Genomic DNA, 6,643 nt, shown 5'->3' on the forward strand with positions numbered 1-6,643 from the left:
TCAGCTCACTACAGCCTCCACTTCCTGGGTTCAAGAGGTTCTCCTGCCTCAGCCTCCTTAGTAGCTGGGATTACAGGTGTACGCCACCATACCCAGCTAATTTTTTGTATTTTTAGTAGAGATGGGCTTCACCATGTTGTCCAGGCTGGCCTTGAACTCCCGACCTCTGGTAATCAGTCCACGTCCGCCTCCCAAAGTGCTGGGATTATAGGTGTGAGCCACCACACCTGGCCCAGCTGGGAATTTTCAAATTGCAAAGATGCTTTCTCAGTTTGGAGGCATTTGCTTTTTCCTGTGAGCTCTCATTCATTGCATTTTCTTCCGACAATTGTCTGGCTATTTCTTGTTTCTCCTTGACTTTCACAGGACAGATTTAAGTCACCATCACCCAGCAAACTCTCTGACTTATAATTGGGCGGGTGGGGGCTGGGGGAGGCGGTCTTCATTTTCTGCTTTTCTGTGTAGCTCTGGTTTCTAGTTCTCATCACTGTGGTCCCTAAGGAAATCTCGCAACCGCATGGTGTCCAGGTTTTCAGCTAGAGATTTTAATTGGCTCATGGTATCTTTCATGACCTGTCTTATTTGTGCATTCAAAAGTTCCAGCTTTTCTTTCGCCTCCTTTTTCTGTACTCTTTGCTTCCATCTTGTACTTTCTTGGTTGAGCACTTCCGGACTTTCTGCAAAATGAGCGTTTTCATTCAAACCACCTGTTATTTTCTTCTGAAGTTTTTCTTCATCCTCCTTTGATCCTTTTAAGATGTGTCCTACATCAGTCACTTGGGAACATTTAGGAGGCTTGTTTTTCCATACTTTTTCCAGAAAACCTCCTGTGTTCAGGAGGGAAGACCTCCTCAGATTTGCATTAATGGTTGACAAGCAGAGGGATTATAACGTTCAAGGTCTGGCCTCCATCAAGGGTGACTTGAAGGCTTCCTGGGCCTGTGTCTTGACTCCCATCCTTCTACGTGTTCTGGCTGCCTTCTACATGGACCTCCTGATGGAAACAGCGTTTGGCTCAGTTCTTTTCCTGTGATATAAAGTGTGTCATCTCTTGATGATTAAGATCACCACAGCAGCACAAACCAGGACCTCCCAGGGATGCCCAGGGACCCCCAGGGCTTCTCTTAAGCCATCACCAGCAGGGCAGCCCCCACCAGCTCCAGAGTGGCTGGAGAGGCATTTTGAGGAGCAGCAGCCCCTCTGTGGCTCTGCCTCTGCTTGCCAGTGGCCTAAGGGCCACAATTGACCAATCAGAACCCTGCAGAGTGTTCTGTCTCTAATGTAAACAAGTGCCTGGCAACCAGGACAATCAGCTGGGTTGGGGGAGGGGAGCTAGCCAAGTTCTAGAAACAGTGTCCCTGACTTCGCTCTGCTCACTGCACAAATAATAATATACTAATGAAAAAAAAATGAAAGAGAACACAAACAAATGGAAAGACATCCTATGCTCATGGATTGAAAGAATTAATATAATCAAAATGACCATACTGCCCAAAGCAATCTACAGATTCAATGAAATCCCTATCAAAATGCCAACATCATTTTTTCCCACAGAAATAGAAAAAACTGTGTAAAAGAATCTGAATGGCCAAAGCAATTCTGAGAAAAAAGAAAGAAGCTGAAGGCATCACACTATCTGACTTTAAAATATATTACAAAGCTATAGTAACCCAAATAGCTTGGTATTGGCATAAAAATAGACACAGAGTCTAATGCAATAGACAACCCAAAAATAAATCCACATACTTGCAGCCAATTGATTTTCCACAAAAGCATGAAGAGCATACAATGGGAAAAGGACACCCTCTTCAATAAATGATGCTGGGAAAAGTAGATACTCACATATAGATGCATGAAACTGAACCCTTATCTCTTACCATGTACACAAATCAACCCAAGGTGAGTTAAAAACTTGAGCATAAGACCTGAAATCATAAACTGGTAGAAGAAAACATAGCAAAAACACTTCAGGACATTGAGCTAGGCAAAAAAATTTATGGTTAAGACCTCAAAAACACAGGCAACAAAAACAAAAACTGACAAATGAGACTCTATTAAACTAAAATGCTTCTGCACAGCAAAGGAAACAATCTACGAAGGGAAGAGATGCCCTTTTGAATGGGAGATAATATCTGCAAACTGTTCATTTGGACAAGGAACTAATATCCAGAATATACAAAAACCTCAAAGTCAACAGTAAAAACAACAACAACAAATAATAATCGCATTAAAAAGTGGGCAAAACATGAATAGACATTTATCAAAAAAAGACATACAAATGGCTAACAGATATATGAAAAAAGAAGCTCAACATCGCTAATCATGAGAGAAATGCAAATTGAAATGCAGAGAAAAGGGGACACACGGTTGATGGGAGTGAAAATGAGTGCAGCCACTATGAAAAACAGGATGAAGATTTCTCAAAGAAATAAAAATAGAACTACTATGTAACTTATTTAGTGTTAAGGCATATATGGGCTGTATTGTGTGCCCTCAAATTGATATGTTGAAATCCTAACCCCCAGAACCTCAGAATGACACTGTCTTTGCAGGTGGGTTATTTACAGAGGTAATTGAGTTAAAATGCGATAATTAGAGCTGGCCCTAATGCAATATGACTGGTATCCTTATAAAAAGGGGGAATTTGGACACAGAGACGGGCAAGTGACATGAAGAGACACAGGGAAAAGACGATCATCTACCAGCCAAGGGGAGAGAGGGCTGGAGCCGACTCGCTCCTCACTGCCCTCAAAAGGAACGAACCTTATAGACACCATGATCTTGGATTTCTAGCCCCGCTACTAAAACAAAGTTTGTGACACTCTGTTATAGTAGGTAGTCCTGGGGAATTGATACAGGAGACAGGGCATGGGAGGTGATGACCACCAGGAGGAGCAGAGACAGACAAGGTGAAGCAAGCAAAAGGAGTGGTGTGTGTGTGTGTGCGCACGTGTGCGTGCACATATGCACATGTGTGTCAGTGTATGAGTGTGCGTGTGTGTGCATGTGAATACATGTGTGCACACATGCACATGTGTGTATGTATGTATGTCTATGCGTGTCTCTGGATGTATGACTGCACACATGTACGTGCAAATGGGTTGTGTGTGTGTATGTGTGTTCCTGGGATCCTGAAGTGTCTTAGTCCCAACTGCTGGGCTGATTTACAGAGACACTTAAGCGTATGTGACCCCGGCCCCCATCACAGTATTGGGTAAGGTGATGCTCTGTGGCTTCTTGTTGGGATGCAATTGCTGACCTGCAGCAACCAGGAGCAACTGGTTATTTTGGCTCCAGCCACAGACATAGTTGAAGTGCTGGGCTCCAAGTTTCTCACTCTAGGTTGCCTGCTATGCCATTGCTTCTTTCCTCCTGGGCTGCTTCACTAGGAAGTGGCTTCCAGAAAGTGTGGACAGCCTGGCTTCCAGTGATCTGCAGATTCCCAGAGGCTGACATTGAACCATGGTTGGGATTTGCTCTGGGGTCCATGCATAGCTTGAGAAGACAGAAGCCCCAAGACATGCAAATTTGACCCAAAATACAAGTCTGATTGCTGAGGACCTGAGAATTAGAAATGAGATGCTAATTCCTTAGGACGAGCTTCATCCAGAAGGTGGGAAGGCGAGGAGCACCTGCAGCACTGTTGACAACCACCAGGGTCACGAGGAAGCCAAAGGAGGGTACCCTCTGAGGGAACATCTAGCCACTCAGCTGAGCTCCAGCCTTCTGAGCCCTCCCCTGTTCCCAAGCCACAGTCTGCATCTCAGGCACAAGGGATCAGGGACCATGGATGAGTCAGGATAAGCCTCTCCAGTTTCCCTTTAGGGGGTTCACCTCTCCGAGCCTCAGTTTCCACATCTGTAAAATGGGCATAATAAAACCAATCTCCCAGGGTCACAGGGAGGTGTAAATGAGATGACAGATGAAAGTGAGCTTTGAAAATGGTGCCGTATTTCCCAATTAACTAATTAAATGCTTGCACTGCAATGAAAAATAACCTCTTTCAGAACCAAATTGGGTGGAGTTTACCAGCAAATCATAAAGGTGTTTCTCATCATGAGCTTTACAGGTTACATCAGACAAGCAGTCTTTTTTTGCTTAAGAGTTCATTTTTTTGTTTATTTTTCTTCGTTCACTCCCACCTCCATTTTCTGTCCTTCAACCAACCCACCTTCCTCCAGGCCACAGTCTTTCCTGGATCTGCGCTTCTGACCTTATGCCTCAAGCACATACATGCGTGCTGAGCCCCAGGTCTATGTCTGAACAGTATGAAGCCATAGACACAGAAACAGCTAGCAGGAGTCAGATGTGGTAATCCTGGGCAGTTTTGCCATCTGAACATGACTTTGAGAAACGGGGAGGGGACAGTTACTCATAGCACGTGGAACAAAGGCCATGTCAATTCCAGTTGCCAAGATGTCATCACCTCAGCTATGACCAAAAATGGTCTTTCCCCTAATGTGAAATTTCAAGCAGAGGTCACATGTCCAAACTCCGCCCAGGAGTTACAAAAGAGTTGCACAATAAGGGGTTTCCCCCTGCCCTGCTTTGAGACTCACCCTTCAGTTTTACTCTTACAGAAAAGACGGATTAACATCTGGCCCGGATTATGAGATTCTTGTATCTGTTTGAACTCAACTAGTTGCCACCGGCTGCTGTGCACAAGGGCCGTGTGTTCTTTGGGTAGGAGGTTCCTGGATAATTTAAAATTCAAATCAAGGGCTGTGGCCTCTGGTTTGTGGAAGGAGGAACTAGAAACTTGGAGGAGCCCCTAGATAGCATCTGGGGCAGCATTTATAATGACTTCAACCAAACATAACAGGGTTATTTTGGCCAGAGAACAACACCAGAAAACAGAAGACCAGGGTTTGAGTCTTGGTTCAGTTAAGTACTTGTTTCACCACAGAACTCTGCCCCGGGGTTTCTTCTGATGAAAATGGAGACATGATTGTCCGAGAACCACATCTTCTTTGCAGACCCCCTGGCTCAAACACATCTTCCTTGGAGTGCTCTGCTCAAATAGCACCCCCACCCAGGTTACTGACTTCACACAATCTTACACCCCCAATAGATCAATCCCACCACAGCCACCAATGACCTGGCTTTATGGAGGGAAAACTGAGGCAGAGAGTGATTAAATTGCATGCCCAAGGTCACAAATAGTGCCTGACAGACCCGGTGATAGTGATAATACAAGGTCCAGATCCAAACCACGAGAAATCCTCCTGTTAACTTGCTTGATGTTTCAGGAGAGGTGATGGGGCAGCTTGCTCCCTCCACCTCTTGCCACAGTTCCTGCTCCACTTTCTCTGGCCCCCAAGCCCTGCATCCCCCCGCCCCCAGCAGCCCCATTAAAGCCTAAATCATTCCCTGTGACAAGTGTCCACCATATGGAGTTCTGGAGCCCTATCAGAAAAGAAAGCTGGTAGGGTGATATGGGGGAGAGCCAGGACGTGGGGCAGGACTGACGGGAATTTAATTCTGCTTCTTCCCCACCATGGGAAAGGCGGGCAGCAGGCCACACGACCTCATCTCCGCCCAATCTCAGTTTTGAAGATGTTCAGAAAAATGATTTCTCTAAATATTTATTTCCCTTTCCTTTCCTCTTTTCTTCTGAGTTTCAGAAAAATTGTGGCAAGACCAGGTGCAGTGGCTCATGCCTATAATCTCAGTACTTTAAGAGGCCAAGGCAGAAGGACCCCTTGATTCCAGGAGTTTGAAACCAGCCTGGACAACATAGGGAGACCCCTTCTCTACAAAAAATTTAAAAATCAGACAGGTCTGGTGGTGCACACCTGTAGTCCCAGCTACTCAGAAGGCTGAGGTGGGTGGATCACTTGAGTCCAGGAGGTTGAGGTTACAGTGGGCCGTGATCATGCCACTAAACTCCAGCCTGGGCAACAAAGCAAGACCCTGTCTCAAAGACAAGTGGCAAAATACACATTTTTGGTATCCTAAAACAGATTTGGAATTGGACTGGAGCATGGAAAAGAACAAAGAAGGATGGCAGGAAAAGGGCTTTGAGAGTATCCATTTCACCCTGTGTGAAGGAACTTTTCTTTATCATGCAGACTAGACAATTCTTTTTGTTTTAAATAAGAAATGCTTCCTCCTTACCTGGCTATGAAAAGGTCAGAAGACTGGAAGCATGGACACTGGATTCGGGAGGCCAAAGGCTAATTTTCCCTACTTTCGCTTCGTCCTCCTGAGGTCCACTACTTTTGCTCTGAGTGAGCCTCTCTTCTTTCTAGAACAATTCTCAAAATGTGCCCCACAGACTCTGAGGTCGCTGAGACCCTTTCAGAAGGATCCTCATGGTTAAGACTATTTTTACAAGGATACAAATCCATGCTTGACTTTTTGACATTTGCTATGATGGTACAAAAGCACAGGTGGTTTTGCATTGTAGTGCTGAACCAGAATCACGTGAACTGGAACAGTTGCACTAAACTGTACTGACAGTCACTGTGTCACTGCACTCTCCACCACCACCATGCACTTGCAGAAAAAAAGAAAAGAAAAATACCAGTTTCATTCAAAAAAAAATTTTTTTTTTTTTTTTTTTTTAAAGACGGAGTCTCACTCTGTCACCCAGACTGGAGTGCAATGGCGCAATCTCAGCTCACTGCAACCTCCGCCTCCC

This window comes from Macaca fascicularis, chromosome 3 (genome assembly GCF_037993035.2).
Source record: "Macaca fascicularis isolate 582-1 chromosome 3, T2T-MFA8v1.1".
NCBI lineage: Eukaryota > Metazoa > Chordata > Mammalia > Primates > Cercopithecidae > Macaca > Macaca fascicularis.